Below are 19,008 nucleotides of genomic sequence, written 5' to 3' on the forward strand. Positions count from 1 at the left end.
TTTCTGGAGCCAGCTTGGTAGAAATATTAATTGGATTAAACAACTCATTAGTAAGGTAGTGTACCTTCCAATTCCTAGGATGGAAAAAAATAAGCACCATGCCATTAAAAATCCCATCTCCTATGATATACTCATAGCCTATTTCAGTAATAGCTTGGCTGGGGAATAACATTATGGCAACTATAAATATCTCCCAGGGTACCACTTTGTTAAGAAATGCAAGAAGAGCCTTTCCTGCTAGTGCTGCTGTGCTGGACAGTAAATCCAAGGAGCAACCTGGTAGGATAGCTCCTGGAATATACAAAGTCTGCAGTGTACATGGTTCAAAAGGATATGAAAAACATCTTACAGGACCATTGGAGGAGAGGCGTATTTTACTCTGCGAAATGGCAAATGCCAGTTGTAATCCCAGGAGAACTCCATGATCCCCCTGGAGGTTGGCAACTCTCCACAAAACATTGTAGGGTTGTGCATTGTTACTATTTAATTTACATTTATATTTTTACCACTGAGAAACAGAGTATTTGCATTGTCTGTTCTATATGCCAAAATTGCTTGGTTTACTGATGAGTATACCATTTTTGATGTGGGACACATCTTCTGGCGCACCTTCTGAAATGGATATGAATATGGATGTGATGTCCGTAGTCCCGCCCGAAGAAGCACGTCAGAAAAGGCAGAAGAGGCCAAGGGAGCTGAGGAGGTCAAGGCAAAGACCACAGCACCCCCCGGGGACCCAGCCAGCAACTGCAATGCTGGTGGGGAGTAAGGAACTGGCCACACCACCTCCCAGGTTGCAGCAGAGGCTGCAGCACCCCCGGGGGCCCAGCCAGTATTTGTGACACTGGCAGGGGGTGAGAAGGTGGCTACGCTGCCTCTGAGGCCGAGGCTGAGTCCGCCTCACCCCGGGAAGCCCAGCTAGCATCTGTGATGCTGGTGGGGGGCAAGGAAGAGGCTGTACTTCCTCTGAGGCCAAGGCAGAGACTGCCCCAGCCAGCTCCTGCAATGCCATCAGGAGCCAAGGAAGCAGCAGAGGCAGACCCAGGGTAAAAAGGTAAATGGGAAGAGGGTGGGAGCAAAGGAAGGGTGTGTTTGCATTCATGCAAGTGTGAATTCACACGTGCATACATTCATGCACACGTGTTTGTTAGGGATGGAGGGAGGGGAGATGGGGAGGAGGTTGGAAACCAACAGGTATGGGGAAATGGGAGGGAGGAATGGAAGGGAGTCTCTGTGTGTCTGTGTTTGGTTGTGAGGAAGGGAGTGAAAGCCAGGGAAGGGGTTGGGAAACCAACAAGTAAGGTGGAAATGGGAAGGGGGAAGGGGGTCTCTGTGTGTCTGTGTGTGTTTGTGCAGGAGGGCGAGTAAAGAACCAAGAAAGAGGTTGGGAAACCAACAGATTAGGCAGAAGGGAGGAAGAGAACAGAGTCTCTCTGTGTGTGTATGTGTGTTTGCGGAGGAGGGAGGAGGCCCTGATCAAGTAGCTCCAGAGCAGGTATGTGTCTCACATACCCTCTGAGAGTCAAACTGTCAGGAGAATTTTTTCAGTAGTAAGAGCAAGGAGCCCACTGGGAAGTAAAAGTTGGAGCTAATTATTCTGAATAATAACCATGCTGTCCTACAACCTGAACAGCCTCCTTCTGTGCTGGCTGAGTGTCTTCCAGGTTTTTCTGTCCTTCAAATTCCTGCTCGGAATCAAAGACCACTTCTTTAGCACAGCCCACTTTTTTTTGCACCATCTCCTACTACCCAAGAAGCCCACCCATCCTCACCCTTCCTACTTTTTATTATTGCTATTCCTTTCCCATTACTTTGCTCATACTATCTTAAAAACACATACATACAGAGTAGTCAGTATTGCAATTGACTTAATTTACATTACAACTCTAAACTAAATTACACCATTTATTTATTTTATTTCGCTTGGAGTCTGCTACGACTCAAGATGGATTGCAAAATTTAGCACTGCAATAGGAACAGTCTAAGATATTTTAATTGGATCTTCCTTGATGACAATGGGCAAAATTGAATCACTGTTTAAGACTACACAAGTAATCTGCTATTTAAGACCTTCTGGCATCAATGATGGAGATCTCAGCTATTATCACAAAAACACACACCTGCTGTGGGACTCCATGGTCCTGGCCCCCTCCCTTTCAGGGACACACACATACCTCCCTCCTCCCCTCTTGCCTCTTCCACCTACTTCTCCTTCCTGGTCCCTCCCCCCTGAATCCCTCCCTTCTCCCCACACCTTTCCCCCCTCTTCCCCCTTGCCTCTCCCCACCTATCTCTCTTTTCTGGTCCCTTCCCCCCCCTCTAAGACACACATGCACCCTGCCCCTTCCCCCTCCTTACCTGTCGCAGCAGGAGTACAGCATCCTTCAGAGCGCTACTGGTGGTGTCTGCATGTCTCCCCACTTCCCAGGCCTGCCCTGCTCTGCAGAGAGCGGGGCTGGCCTGGGAAGTGGGGCACTGCCGCCAGCAGTGGCTACCATCTACTGGCACACTCCCTAAGGCAAGACAACAGATGTCACATCTGTTATCATTTCTATTTGAGGGAATGCGCTAGTAGATGTGTTCCACATCATCAAATAACAATGCAGATGCATGGGCCTCTACAGAATTACCTTTCTGGTATATGCTCTGCCTGTGATGTTATAGACATCAATGAGTCCCACAGTCGGCTGATCTGGTGCAATGAGGAAACCACTGACTGTACATGCCAAGGTCTATTAATTGAGTGGAGAAATTCCTGGAGATTTTGAAGGAGGGACCTTGAGGAGTTGGGGAGGGATCTCAGCATGTATAATACCATACAGGCGACCCTCTAAAGCAGCCATTTTCTTCAGGGGAACTGGTCTCTGTAGTCTGGATTATTTATTGTTGTTGTTGTTGTTGTTGTTGTTGTTGTTATTATTATTCCAGGAAATCTCAACACTACCTGGAGGTTGGTGACCCTATCATGGCTAAATTCAGTAATAAAAGTTATATATTTTCAAGTTATAATTTCATCAAAAGTTACATATTTTCATCAACAGTTTTCAAATAACTACTACCTAAAATAAAATGGCTAGAGCACTTTGAATCTTTTAGCCAGAAAAAGACAGATTTCCCTAGCTATTTATAATATAGCTTAGTATGATTATTAATATTTCAAATGTACTTGTGTCAAAGTCATGCAAATGCTCCACATCCTGCTACTAAATTTAGAGACTGGTTATGTTGCTGCTCTGTGCAATTCATATAGTTGCCGATATTTGCAGTACCATCTTGTAACTATTCTGTACACTTTGTCCTATACAATCCACAAATTCAGAGGTGCCCCAGAGGGATATAATTCATTACTTTCAGAAACCACTACATAAATGTCAAGGCACCGTTATCGCAGGTGGTGAGACAAATGTAATGGCTTTGAAATCCTGTGTTACAGCTTCGTCACCGGAAGGGAAGTAAGGATGTGACCTGGATGTGAATCCAGTACAGCAGAGGTTTTGCCTAGTGCCAGATGTTGACCATGACTGCTATATTAAAGATGTCGAAGGGATATTGAAGGCAAGACATTTTGAGGTAGGAAAAGCTACACATTTCCTCTGTGAATATTGCTTCTCCAATATGAAACTGCTAATTAGTAAAGAAATTGGAGGTGCGCACTATGATATTCAATATTTGCAACACTGTGATAGCAGAGAATGTGTTTCCATGCATGTAAAATCTCTAGAATTTATATACACAATAATTACCTAGCCACAAAGCCTACAGTGGAAACATGTTTCTTCCAGAGCTGCTCAGTGATTAAATTAAGTAGATCTCATCCTAGTGGGGACCTCTCATAAGCCACTTTGAGTAGAAAGAGAAGGATCTAAGTAAAATAATACGTTTTAAACTGTGAAGAAGTGACACATCTGAACAAAGACAACTTCCTCTCGAACAAAGCTTGAGTTCAATGGCACCTGATCAACTAAGTTTAATTCAAGGTGTAAGCTTTCATGCACACAGTATAATGAATCTATTTTAATTACTCTCAGGTTCCACAGTTGGGAATGCATCTGCATTTGCTGGCAGGGGCTCATGGGAAGTGTAGTCCATGGACATCAGGAGGACCACAGGTTGACTACCCCTGCTTTAGAGGATGCTTGGAAGTTGTTTAAAATCACACTAATTGAAGCCTAAACAGAATGCATTCCACAGGTGAGGAAAGGCACTGTCAAATCTAAAAGAAGCCCTGCATGGGTAACAACACAAGTCAAGGAAGCAATAAAAAGTAAAGAGGCTTCTTTTAAAAAGTGGAAGGTATGCTCCAACTAATTGAACAGGAGGGACCACAGGCTCTGGCAAAAAAAAAAAGTTAATAATTAGGCATTAAAAAAAGATTTTGAGAAGCAAGTTGCTAAAAGCATCAAGACAAACAATAAACATTAAATTATATATATATCCAGAGCAGGAAACCAGCTAGAGAAGCAGTGGAGCCTTTGGATAAACAATGGAATAAATGGATTGCTAAAGAAAGATGGAGAAATGGCAGAGAAGCTCAGTGACTTTTTTGGTTCTGTGTTCACTGTGGAAAGTGAGAGGCATGAACTGGTCCTGTTTGCAGGAAGTCATAGTCATAGTCATTCTCCCCAAGCTATAACTGTCAGCCCCCTGTTCCCCAGGAGCAGCATTTATGGGGGCATTTCCTGCTGCAGGAGAAAAGAAATTAGCAAAAATCTCCCCTTCTTGTGCCTGCAGAAATTCTAAGCAGGATCCAAGTCTATGATAGATAGGCTCAAAAAACTAGTTCATGAGTTAATAGAATCAAATTCTCCCCACCACCACCACCATCTACCTGCACAGATCATCAGAACACACAGACATTTTCATCTGCATACTTGGTATCCTCTAGAAATGTCTGGGATTGAACTGCTACCACTTGAGCAACTTGGCCAAGGGGGGGGGGTAAGACTAGGAGATAGGTGAAGCAATACCAGGATCTAAAATTAGTTTCTTTAGGAGCAGCCTAACAATTTCTTCTTTCAAAGCTGTCAGGAACACCAGCTTCCCATCACCATAAGACGGCATTTATAACCTCTTGCACCCAAATGGCCATTCCTTGTCAACTATATAAAACAAGAAGAGGAATTGCTGAGCACATAAGTAGCAGTCTACACATCTTCCTGTATTCTGTCCATGTTTCCAGGCTGCAATAATTGAAATCCATGAAAGTGTGTTCAGACAGAACCCTGGCAGCATCCATTAACTGTATTGCATCTAAAATGGCATCCAAGCTTGAGTGGATTCGAGCAATTTTGTATGTTTAATGTTGAACAAACAAGTTACAACTGACAAATATAATCATTCTGTGGGCTTCTGTACAACAGGTCCCAGAACAGTCCTGTCAGTCAGCACTGCACACAGGCAGGGGTGGAAGGAATGTATTTTCTCAGCTGTCATCAGTGCCGCACAGCAAGCTTGAAAATGGGAGGCTGCTGCCTCCCAGCCTTCCGGGGACTTTTCCTCCACTTCAGTGAGGCTTAGTTGTTCCCCACTCTTCCAAGGACTTAAATAGACTGTATTCTACAGGATAAATAATGAACTGGGAGGGGTGGGTCCCAGTGAAGAAACAAATATAGAATAATACAGACGGGAAACCAATATGGCAATAAAATATCCAAATTAGACTTATATAGAGTCATCTGAAGCGCCACAAGCTAAGTTTAGCTATTGTATGACCTTATACTCGGTCAAGAGATTCCTTAATAAGTTGAAGTTGGTCCTTAAATATAAAAAATGTCCCTTGAGAAAGCTGTAAGGCGAAACACATCGGGACTTGTGTGAAATAAGAATAAAAGAATTACTGAAACTGAAGAGAGACGACTCTATAATAAGTCTAATTCGGATATTTTATTGCCATATTGGTTTCCCAGTGCGTCTGTATTATTCTACAGGATGAGGCACAAAGAACATGCATTCACAGCACTATCTCCATATTCTATAGAGAAACCAGAATTTATATGTATGAGCCATGCCAACTGAAACTCCATGAGAGACATTAGCTCCATCAGATTTCTAATACATACCAATATCTGGTCTCCCATCCCTGCAGAATACCCAGGCTCCCTTGAGTCCCAACCCTACCAGAAATGAAAAAGGACTTGTAGAGACTTCAGCCACCCCATGGATCTCCTGGCAATCTGTAATCTGACACATATAGGCTGAGGACCACATATGTGTGAGACTGCTAACACCCTTGGATATCCATGTGATATGGAGCATGTCCAGAGGAGGGCAACAAAGATGGTGAGGGGTTTGGAGACCAAGGTGTATGAGGAAAGGTTGGGGGAGTTTGGTCTTTTTAGCCTGGAGAGGAGACAACTGAGAGGGAATCTGATAACCATCTTCAAATATTTAAAATGATGCCATATGGAGGATAGAGCAGAATTGTTCTCTCTTGCCCCAGAGGGACGGACCAAAACCAATGGGATAAAATTAATTCCAAAGAAATTCCATTAAAACATCAGGAAGAAGTTCCTGACAAAGCAGTTTCTCAGTGGAACAGGCTTCCTCGGGACATGGTGGGTTCTCCATCTTTGGAAATTTTTAAACAGAGGCTGGATAGCCATCTGACGGAGAGGCTGATTCTGTGATGGCTCAAGGGGGTGGCAGGTTACAGTGGATGAAAAACAGGGTCAAGTGACCCTGCATTGTGTGTATGTGTGTGTGTGGGGGGGGTTGGACTAGATGACCCAAGAGGTCCCTTCCAACTCTGTTATTCTATGCTCCTATGATTCTAAGACAAGAAGTCCTAAGCCATTCTTGACAAGGTAGCCTTCATACCAACATTGAAGTTCCCCAAGATTAAAACCAGGATAATCCATGATCAACTTAACCAGCTTGGGCAGTGACACAGGGGTAGTCAAACTGCGACCCTCCAGATGCCCATGGACTACAATTCCCATGAGCCCCTGCCAGCATTCACAGCATGGAAATTGTAGTCCATGGACATCTGGAGGGCCGCAGTTTGACTACCCCTGGATAGACAGTACACTAGCAGAATCTCCAATCTTTCCAGTGTATCCCACATGAGGTACAAACGCACAATACTAGAGTACTGCCAGAGGAGATACCTGGGGAAAGAGACTGTATTCCAAGAGAACCCAGCGGCTTCTTCTATGAGTGTCTTGCTTAAAATGATAATGGACCAAGAACACAGGAAGAAACAGCTGGGGCAAACAAATTCATCACAAATGATCTACCCAAGACTCAGTAACGTTAGCTAGGGCTCTAGGCACATATAATTCTGTCATGAAAAAGGCTGCATGATCAAAGGCTTTAAATAATTCTCCTAGGAACAATGAAACTCTATTCAATTGGCTAACCAATATGCTTTAATTGTTACAGCAACAATTAAAATCTAACTAGACATTACAGACAGAGGTTCCAATAACGAGCAAGATGCCACTTGAAATGGGGGTAACTTTGAGCAGAAAAAGCCCCCCCCTCTCCCATTGCTCCTCATTCATGATCTCAGTCTCCTAAGGCAATGTTTTGTTTTTAAAAGTCAGTAAAAATGGCAAACATCTGAATGCAGTGTCTAGCTTAATCCTTTAATAGCCATGCTTTCTTTAAGAAAAAGTATGATTTTCAATACAGGGAACTCAATTTAAATACCCTTGATTTAAATCAGTTCACTTTGAGGTTCATCAGCTTGCAAAAAGGAGCAGCAAATGGGTTCACGCTAGTGAGTTTTTTATCATTTGCAGAAGGAAATTCTCTGTGTGCCACCCTAGATGCCAAAACAGATTGGAAAATGATGGCTAATACATTTTCCACAGAGCTACATTAAATTGTTGACCACGGAAAATTATTTTATGAAAGGGAACATAGAAATTGCACAGTCCCTTCCTTAACTTTTTTTGCATGCTGTTTACCATTTGTTCATTGCAGGTTCTTTCCTCAGTCTAAAGTTTCATGAGCATCTCTGGTCCATTTTGAAGCTGCCCCCCCCCCCTTTCACTGAAATGCAAATCACAAAACATTCCTTCTTACTTGGAGGTTTCCCCTCCGTATATGGTTAAGTGAAACAGAAGCTATGCTAACATTGATAGGTCTCAGTTTTCCTTCCCTTTTGTTACTCATAATAGGATACAGCATTAACATGCGTAAGATCACAGGTATAATCCCCAGTTCTCCAGTTCAAAGATTTGAAGGAGGAGGGCAGGAAGCAACTTCTTCCTGAGTCTTTGAAACACTGCTAGGAACCACATACTAGGCTGGATGGACCATTGGGAGGAGTCTGTGAAAATCATTCCTAATGCATTTTAACATTGGCTACAAAAACAAAACTTTGAGCCAGATTTGAATGAGACAGCTCCCAGTTCTTGGTGTAGTGGTTAGGAGTGCTGGCTTCTAATCTAGTGAGCCAGGTTTGATTCTACACTGCCCCACATGCAACCAGCTGATAAAGCTGTTCTGATCAAGCAGTAATATCAGGGCTCTCACAGCCTCACCTACCTCACAGGGTGCCTGTTGTGTGGAGAGGAAAGGGAAGGCGATTGTAAGCTGCTTTGAGATCCTTTGGGTAGAGAAAAGCGGCATGTAAGAACGAACTCTTCTTCTTCTATCTGTGGCTGGCAGAGGGCAAAAAAGAAGTGTCTATCTGGTATAGAAGAAGAAGAAGAAGAAGAGTTGGTTCTTATATGCCGCTTTTCCCTACCCGAAGGAGGCTCAAAGCGGCTTATAGTCGCCTTCCCATTCCTCTCCCCACAACAGACACCCTGTGAAGTGGGTGAGGCTGAGAGAGCCCTGATATCACTGCCCGGTCAGAACAGCTTTATCAGTGCCATGGCGAGCCCAAGGTCACCCAGCTGGTTACATGTGGGGGAGCGCAGAATCGAACCCTGCCTGCCAGATTAGGTCCGCACTCCTAACCACTACACCAAACTGGCTCACACCTAACCACTTCACCAAATACATGTCCCACTTCCAATGCCACCGGACACCCACGCAGGAGTTTAACTCTCTAATAGGAGTTTAACTCACCTACAATAATTCTGAATGCTGAAATTCTTGCCATCATACAAGTTTGCATGGGCAGTTCTGGTGGTGAGACGTCATGGATTACCTGTGGCTACTGTCAGGAATAGCAATTCCATCTGCTATTGCTTGGAGAGAGAATAAGAAATTAAGCTGCTATTTTCAGTGGCAGCCACATGTCTCCTACTTAGTTTCAGCCTGTGTGGAGTAGTGGATGGCATATTGAATCATGTGAATCTCCATTTAGCTGTGAAAGTTGCTTGGGTGAACTGGAGACTATTCATCAACCCGAGTTTGCTCACAAGTGTGTTGTGATGGAATGACCCAGAGTTCCTTGAGCAAGGCAAAAATGAGATGATGAGCCCTTTTACAGCTGTGAATAACCCCCCAAGACTCCTGCTCAATCTAACTTTCCCTGAGCGAGAAAGAGCTTGCATATGGCTCGGGCCTTCTAATTGTTCTTTTTAATGCACCATGCAAAGCTGTACATGACATTTATTAGACTTTGCTCGTATGCTTTCAATTCCAGCAAGAAGAGATGCTATCCAGAGAGCCATCCAGCTGAGTTTAAAAATAAAGCTAAAAAAAAGCATTTACGAAGCATGAAATGCAAATAACACACTGCAAAATGACACCATTTGGTTTCAGGAAGGATTGAATTCCCAGCAACAACCAGCCAAATGCAAATCGTTTATTAGCATACCATTTGAAGATGATATAGAATGGCTCTTACAGCATAATACTGTCTTTTCTATGAATATCCCACAAAGTGAAATGTGGATTTCCATTAGGATTTCACCTACAGGCCTCTGAATATGAAACTTGAATTCAAACTCTTAAATTGTACCATTAGATAACCCACAACGTGAATGCTGAAAATGAAATGTGCAAATTATCACATTTTTCTTAGGGGAAATTGTCTTTATTAGTTTACCTTTGTATTGTTTCTTTTGTATTGTAAAATTTGTTCTAAGTTGTTATTGTTTTAAATCCATAATCTTGGGTGGTAGCAATAAATGAAAATATGGTGCCAGTGGAAGGTCACGGGGATTCTTAGAGAGTGAGACTGCAAGACTATGAAGACTTCCCTGAGATGAAGTTTCATCAAAATTATTGGGAAATGCTTCTCAATAAACTCTCATGGGCCAGAATCATAGGGGCCTTGATATTTTCTGTGTCAGGATAAAGGTCAGAAATTAGTCTTCTAGAAAGTACCAAATTCAAAGCTAGGATGCCAGTCCCACCCCTTGACTTTCAGTAAAGGAAGGTTTCAATCCACAAAGTCTCTGTCTACAAATCCAAAATTAAATGCAAGGGAGGAGGCAAATGGGATCTGTCAAAAACCTCTACATTTTTAACCAATGAAATTGGCAGACACAACTTTTGCAAACTACAAATACAAAGAGGGGGAAGAAGAGGAAGAAGAGGAGGTCAGAGGAGGGTAAATGTATTTCTCCTGTCAAAATCTAGCTATGGTTGAAAGGCGAGAACTTTGGATTCAAAAACAATGTTAGTGCAATGGTAAGAAGATGGACACCACAGGGACACCACATAAAGGGCTCTTGAGTTTGGCTCCCATAGATATGAAAGAGGCAATGGCTCCTTACTGGAGTGTGAAAGAGCTCTGATATCTCTGCTTCAGTATCAGTTCTTGCATCTTGAGACAGCTGACGAACACCCACACTTTGGCTATTTGTCCTTGAAGAAAACAAGCTTTTAAAAAATATCGGTGCGCAGTAGATGCCTGATGTAGGCAATTTAAAGAACGCGTGAAGTGCTTACTTCCAAACCTGCTGCACAATTGCCACTGGCTGGAAAATAAAGCAATTTTGCTGCTCTTGGTGTTGTGAGGCATAAGAATTAACCTTTGGCAATAAGCATCAGACTGGGTGGGCCAGTATTTGAATGGGTTTGCTCAATCACAGCCACTTATTGGACTATTTTCACAGGACGTCTGCTCAAGTCGGGTTTTATGAACCACAGCCTTGAGTAATAGGCATGCAGAATGGGCCACACCAAGAGTTATAGGGTGGATTCGGAGTGCGATGAGGGGAAGGGAAACAGTTGTTACTGCTGTCTATTAATGTTTGTCTCATAGAAGAGTTTGCATAGTGTTGTAACAGTAGAGAGCTTGCAGAAGACGAAAATCTTTGAAGTTCAGTTCGTTTTTTCCCCAAGCAACATCCCGGTATGAGGTTTGTAAGTACCCTTTTTGAAAGCAAAAAGACATCTTCCATAAGTAGAAGAACATCTGAGGATGCATCCCTATGCAGTCACCTGTAGTCTCATGCTTCTTGGGGAAACATACCAGTGTGGAAAAGATGCACAGCCATTTTCCCCAAATGGAGTACTGTGGCAATGTGGCATTGAATTGTGTTTGTGAAGCATGGGACCTAGGAAGAGCTCACCTACATGTAGAGGTGCCATTGAGCATGGGGAGCAAGGGGAGAGGCCCCCATGTCCTTCTCCACCCCCATGTTTGAGATCTCATTCAATGAAACTTTGCAAGGACTCGTGTCTCTTGTCCTACAAACTGTGGCCAACATTATAATAAATTAAATGGGCAAATATACCATGGGTGCATGCCAAAGGCACAAATATCTTTGCATTAAATAGAAGAGCTGTTTTATACTTCATTTTTCTCTACCTTAAGAAGTCTCAGTGTCTAACAATTGCTTTCTCTACCTGTCACCACAACAGACACTTTCTGAGGTAAGTGGGGCCGAGAGAGCTCTGAGAGAACTGTGACTAGCCCACAGTCACCCGGCTGGCTGCATGCGGAGACAGAGTGGGGAATCAAACATGATTTTCCTGATGAGAGGCCCCTGTTTTTGACCACTGCGCCACCCTGATCCCCACCCACCGCCATGCTAATGGGCATTGCTCTAGGTATTTAAAAATAATTAAAACAAACTGGATTAAATTATGCCGCTTTTCAAAACTATAGACATACATTAGTTATGATTAATGGTTGAATGTATTGATTATGTTGTAAACTGCCCTGAATCGTCATCTGGGAGGGGCAGTTATATAAATCTAAATCCAAATAAATAAATTCAAATTAACACGGAACATATCCGATGCTCATTTGAACCCTGGGCTGCAACGAAATCCTTTGTCTCCACCCCACACTGTGACCTCTAATCTGGAGCTCTGGGCATGATCCCCCACTCCTCCACATGCCACCAGCTGGGTGATCTTGAGCCAATCGCAGCTCTTTTAGGGCTGTTCTCACAGAGGAGTTCTCTTATAGCTCTCTCAGACTCACCTATCTTACAGGGTGTGTCTTTTGTGGGGAGAACAAGGGAAAGGGCTTTGTAAGCCACTTTGGGACTCCTCCAGGTAGTGAAAACAAGTTTTTAAAATAAAACAGCTGTTGTTTTTTTGTCCTGATCCCAGTACAAAAGGACAGAATGGATGAGAACAGGCCCATAACTTTAATTATTAAAGTTGACTGATGACTGATGATTCCAAGGGCCAACAAAAGACATTGAGCTGTTTTACTGGTCCCTAAAAACAAAACAAAACAAAAACACACCAAAAGAGGCAACACTGGTGCTGCATATCTCATTTTGAATGAAGTTAATTCATTAAGCATTGAACGTGGTAGTAAAACAGAAGGCTTTCTAATAGTTCTCATCAATGACATACACTCCAGATCAAATAGTGCCTTCAGGTGCTCAGCATCACCTACTCACGGGATGTCTGTTGTGGAGAGAGGAAGGGAAAGTGAAAAGCGAGGCCCAATCCCTCCCCCCAGCTTTTCTTCCCTTTTTCTTTTTCTTCTTCAGCAACTGGTTGGACCCATCCCTCCTGCCCCTGTCATGCACATTCGCAAGACTGGCATGCAATTCAAGATGCTTTGACATTCAAGTCCCATTTCTGTTTCTATGTTGTGTAGGCCTTGCCAAATGTTCCTTATTTTTGGAGAGTATAGCCTTATTCTGGAGAGATTTCCTCCTTTTTTGAGATGATAACAGCTCTGTAACACCGAATAAAATAGACAATATAGCTCCAAAGCATCTCATTTCTGAGATTTTGTTCACACCTTAACCTTTGTAGACAAATGAGGCACAGTCGCAAGCATTTTTGCTAGTCCTCTGCGCAGGAAGTGAATTTCACTTACGATTCCTCTGCCAATTTATTCAGTTTAAAGGCTCCACTACAGAGACACAAAGGGCTTGGTATGTTCAGCACAAAATGTACTTGCAGCATTAGAGGACAAATGATCTATTCCTTTCTATAGCTGTGTAATTCCACTGCAGTTAATGGCATGCTGCTCACTTCCACCAGCAGGTTCCAGATGTGGTGAAGAGCTCTTGCTTCTCACAATCCAGAGCATCATTAACAAGACCCCAAAGGAGGTATTCTGCTCTCAAAACAGTTGGCTGGAGCTGCGAGCCATGATCACTTGTCTTTACCAAAGGCACTGCATGGGGACCATGTATTTTGCTTTTCTTCCTTTTTAGTGAGGTTTCCAAAGACAAGCATTCTCCCTCCCCACCCCCCCCAAGGATAGTATATATCCTTCTGCAGAGGTGCGATGTCATCTCTATGTTCCCTGGATTACCCAGTATTATTCTGTTGATAAAAAGTTTAAAAGTTACAACTGTAGAAAGCATCATTTCATTGCTAAGCACTAAACATAATAAAGCTCAAGTTGACAACTTACTTTCTACCAAATAGGCCCTCTCTGGGGGTGTGCTGCCAATAGAGAAAAAGCACTTTGCCAATGAGGGCCAATCATTTCAAATTGTATGCAGACAACTCACTCCCTACCTGATTGGCCCTCCCTAGGCGTGTGCCACCAATAGAGAGAGAGTACTCGGCCAATGAGGACCAATCAGGACCAAGCAGACAACTCACTCTTACCTGATTGTCTCCCCCTTGAAATATTCCCCCAATAGGAAATGGTCCCCAGATAGGAATGGCCCAACCAGGTAGTAACATCACAACAAAGCAAATTTAAGACCATTGGCATGGGAGATGGGGAAACTGTAGATGGGACACAGAAGCACCATAAGGCTCTAAGGTAGGTGAGGCTGAGAGAGCTCTGAGAGAAACTGCTATGTGAGAACAGTTTCTAACAGGGCTTTGACTAGCCCTAGGTCTAGCTGGCCCAAGGTCACCCAATATGTGGAGGAGCAGGGAATCAAATCCAGCTTGCCACATTAGAAGCTGCTGCTCTTAACCAGTGAAGTTCCCAGTGCATAAACTATCTGTGTATGGGTAGTGCTACACAGCCCCCACCCCCATCCCAAGCAGTTATTTCCTCCAGAGGAAGTGATCTTTGCAGTCTGGAGAGGAGATGTCCTTACAGGGGATCCCCAAATCCTACCACGAGGCTGGCATCCCTGATCTTCCCTGATCTTCCCTTCCCAATGCCACAGAGACCTCCCCACCCAAGCAGCCCTTCCAGGGGAACTGATCTCTGCAATCTGGAGGTGAGCTTTCATTCTGGGAGTTCTCCAGGTCCCAACTGGAGGCTGGCATCTCTGAACAGTGGCAGGCATGCTAGACTCCAATTGGGACCTGGAGATCCCACTTGTGGGGTTTCTCGAAGTCTGTAGAAGATTTCAGGGATTTCTTAATGGTAAAAAGGTTGAGAAAAGCTGACATAGAGGCAGTAATTGAGAAATCCTCTGTAAGTTCTTTGCCAACCAATGTTTTTATAGTTGATTGTAACATACAACAGTTTTTTTTATTTACTTTGATATTAATTGATATTGATATTAACCTGAACTGAAGAATGTACAGACTGAAAGGTTTTCAGTTCTTCAAGCAAATTTTGCTATTAATTAAATATTTTAATTGAAGGAAGAAACTGTGGCAAGTTTATGAATTATTTGATGTTTATTGCAATTAGCAATTAGTGCCACACAGCATTCCTCTTTGTTTCCCACCTGGAGCTGGCATCCCTGCACCTCCATGGGATCCAAAGTCGGAGAGTCTCCCATCCCAAATAGCCCTTTTTTCCAGGGAGACTGATCTATGTTGCCTGGAAATGTCCTGCAATTCCAGAAAATCCCCAGGTCCCAACTAGAGATTGGCATCCTGCAACCACTCTGGGGCACAGTGCCACAGAGTTCCCCATCCAAAGTAAGCCCTTTCATCACCAGGAGATGAGAGTCCCCCCCTCCCCTCCAAAACAGCCATTTTCCCCTGGGGAGATGACCTCCAATTCCAGGAGATTTCCAAGCAACATCTGGAGATTAGCTACCCCTAGGGCAGGAATGTTCCTTGAGGTTTGGAGGCAGGGCCTCAAGAGTCCAGAGGTTGGCAGGAGCTTTTGTGAAGGCCACAGTGCATTTGTGCATCCTAGGGCTTGTTGTTTTCCTGAGTGCAACAGGCTTTGCCTCTAGTTAGGTATAAGACCTGACAAGTTCACAATCATGAACATTAAGAATCTTAGTCATGAGATACTGTGCTAATTATTTTCACTTATTCTCTTAATACAATTGAGGGATTACTATTTTGGGCCAAGTGTCAGGGGGCTTTTGACTCCTTTTTGTGGAACGCATGCCATGAAGTCTAACAGCCCAGTGTAACAGCCGGCCCACTTTGTACCCTTGATGGAGAACAGGAGATGAAACGGAGAAGCAAATGTGGTGAGTGATTCAAACGGAAGGTTAAAAGTTAAGTACTTCATACATTTTTCTGGGGATGTTTCCCCACAATGCCCATATTATTCAAGTGTGTAAGGCTTATTCATGGACTGTGTAGGACATTTTTATTTGGTTAACTGATTGGGGAGCTTTACTGCGATGGTAAAATACAACAACAAGAGTTGGTTTTTATACCCCAGTTTTTACTCTCCAAAGGAGTCTTAAAGTGGCTTGCGGTTGTCCTCATTCCCTCTCTCCGCAACAGACACCCTGTGAGGTAGGTGCAGCTAAGAGAACTCTGGGAGAACTGCTCTGTGAGAATACTTCTAACATGACTGTGACTACCCCAAGGTTATCCAGCTGGCTGCATGTGGAGGAACAAGGAATCAACCAATCTCCATTTTAGAGACCTCTGCTCTTAACCACTACACCAAGCCCAACTCTAGGGCACGGTGGCTAGAGTATTGGGTTTACATACGGGAAATTCTAGTTCAAATCTTCATTCATTTCTGAAGCTCCCAGGATCCCCACAGGTACCTTGCTACCTCTTAATCGAGCCAATCCTGATGGGTTTCTTTAAGCCTAAAATGCTACTCTGGGAGTAAAGCTGGGATACATTTTCCACAAAATAATGCTAAACCTGCCCTCCAATTGAGTAACATGCATTGTTAATCAGAGTATAATCACTGCTTTGCCGTGGCTTGACCTGGCATCATTATTCAACCCACCTGCGGCAGCTTCGTGGTGGGGCACAGTGAATGAGGACTCCCTCGTCAAGTGCCAACCTCGGCCTAGACTCTCTCAACCCTAGTAATTGCTGCACAAATAAGGTGATTTTTGAACTTGAGTTCATTCGCAAAATCAAAGCAATGGACAGCCCCCTCCTCCGACTGAACGGGAAAGTAGGATTCTTTGCTCTCTACAGGTGCTAATGTCCTGCCCCTGAGCATTTCTCCCCTGCTGCAACCAATCAAGCTGATCATATTTTACATTGTACCTTTTCAGCTTCACTCCCTTCCTCGCAACACCCCTCCCACCTTCTGACAGGGATATAAGGACTCAGGGGTTTCCATCCCCACCTGTATCAGACAAAGGGAGCTTTGATCATCACAATCTTAAATCTTGCTGATCTCCAGGGTGCTGCTGGACTCCAGTCTATCTCTTCTACTTCAGATCAACACAGTTACCCTCTGAAACTGTCTCTGGACACACGGCTTCCTCGCACACACCCCTTTCCTACACAGATTTTGGTTTTAAAGACGCTTAAGGCATTACATGCCATTCTCATCCAACTACATGGCTTGAGTCTACCTTTTCCACTCTCTGTACCACTTAAGTTGTTTCAACTTCCGTATCAGTTGAGGGTTTTATTTTAAAAAATGGTCTTCATTGCCAGCCAATTACAGGAGATGCTGAACACAAACCGATATTTTGCAGTGCAGGAAAACAGAAGTGCTGCAAAGCACAGGGATCTGTGTAGATCCAAGATTACGCAGGCAGGAAGAGATGATCCCGTATAGACTTAGATTCAATACCATTGTCTGCAAAGGGCTGCAGGTGTCTCAGTCATCACAGCCCCCACACAATGGCTTTTGGACGAGAATAGCACTTTACCCCACAGCACCCCCTGCTGATCTTTTTATGCCACAGCACATGTTCCCTGCCGCTGCAGATTCTCAATAGGAAACCAAACAAAAAGTATCAGCAAGGACAGAAACAATATAGGGAATAGCTGGGTCGTTTTATGCTCCAGTTATTATTGCCCTGGCATGCAGGTGTGGGGCACAACGGTATGGTCCCATGACATACTGTAATGAAGTGCAAGAGCTACTGTATGTAACGAAGCTGGTAAGAACATGATCCCTGAAGGTATGGAGTAATCGTCAACAAAGAAGTTGCATAGTTCATTTTTGTGCCGGGATATTTTTTTTCTACACCCACTCTCTAACCTTTAACAAGCACTCCTTTCCCTAGCTGCTCTGAAGTTCCTTCTCACGCCCTTCCAGCCTCACATTCCCATCTGGTTTCATGTTCAAGATTCTCCATGGAAGGCTGCTTGGCTGGCCAGCAATTCCAAGGTCATCACAAGGCAAGCAAGCCTTGTTAGAAAAGAAGCCCATCACTCTGTGCCCTCCCCTCCCCTCCCCTCCTTCTCCATCGACTGCCCTTTTCTACTCAAGCTGCACTTCCTTTTATGTTTTGTCAGATTTTGTCAGGCAGCCTTCTCCCCTACCTGCCCACACGCCTGCTAAATTTAAAAGCAAGATGCCTGTGAAATATATTGATGAGCATCTGCCCCATCCCCTGCCTGGATTCACCCTCCCACTCTGCTGCTACGAAGCATGGAATTGCCACTGGCTGACAAAGATGTGCTCTCTCCAGGGACCGCGCATGCAGGCACACTCCCCTCTTTGCAACAGGGCTGCTTTCAACACTCCTCACGCAGACACACACACACACACACACACACACACCACGTACACCATTGCTCATCACATTTCTACACACGAGTGAGCCACCACATGCTCAGCTAGTCATTGTGCGCGCACACTCCCCACACCCAGGCGTATGGCACGCCACAGCTGTCGAATCTTCCATCTCAGCTGCCACACATAAGCCCGGTTTTTCTTAGGCAAAGACTCATCTAGTTATACATACGTCTTTCAACTTCATCAGGTACCTTCATGCTCTGGGCTTAGGTTGCAAAGCCTCGACACGATTTCCAGAAAGACTGCAGGGCACCACGGAGGAGACAGGCAGAGCACAACAGAGGCTTCGAACATGAGTCCCGGCCATACGAGTTGGCAAAAATCCTAAGTTTTCTCTAGCTCCGTAGCACATGTTCGCCTCTCCAGAAACAAAGGCTTCAGACAGGTATCTGTCTACCTCTTTCGGGGCTGCCCAGAAAGCTCCCTCTTCCAAGCTATTCTTAACAATGCCAAAATACACTCTGAGCTAATCAGATTCTGCCACGTTCCAACGGAAGAAAGGGGTGGGGGGAACGCGTCTCCCACATTTGTGGCTCCCTATTTTGCGGGGTGTTATTTGGGACTAAGTTGGCGGGCCTGTACATAAACCACCCACTCATCTTTGGTTTTCCACTGCTGCCCATCACCATGGTATCTGACTCCGTGACGCAGAAAATCAATGGCAACACAGAACACTCAAATCCTGCTGCCAAATACAATCCAATGAAATGGCTCCCTTCTCCCCTTATTTTCCCCTCCCCGCTGGATGGCGATTCACAAGCGGGCTAATGGAAGGCGGTCTGAAAGATCAAGCAGGTATGTTTCAAGGTCTAAAGAACTGAAGAGCCACCCCCTCTCCCCCAAATAAAACTATCAACAGTGCCCAGGGCTAACTAACGATGGAAACAAACAGGAAGCGA

General features: G+C 44.2%; 1 protein-coding gene across 3 annotated transcripts in view; it reads right to left on the reverse strand.

Moving 5' to 3' along the window:
* The window catches only part of DLGAP4 (DLG associated protein 4), a 360,647-nt gene that overhangs the window by 341,095 nt on the left and 544 nt on the right, over positions 1 to 19,008 (reverse strand). The gene's annotated exons all lie outside the window — the stretch shown is intronic.

This window comes from Paroedura picta, chromosome 4, assembly GCF_049243985.1.
Source record: "Paroedura picta isolate Pp20150507F chromosome 4, Ppicta_v3.0, whole genome shotgun sequence".
Taxonomy (NCBI): domain Eukaryota; kingdom Metazoa; phylum Chordata; class Lepidosauria; order Squamata; family Gekkonidae; genus Paroedura; species Paroedura picta.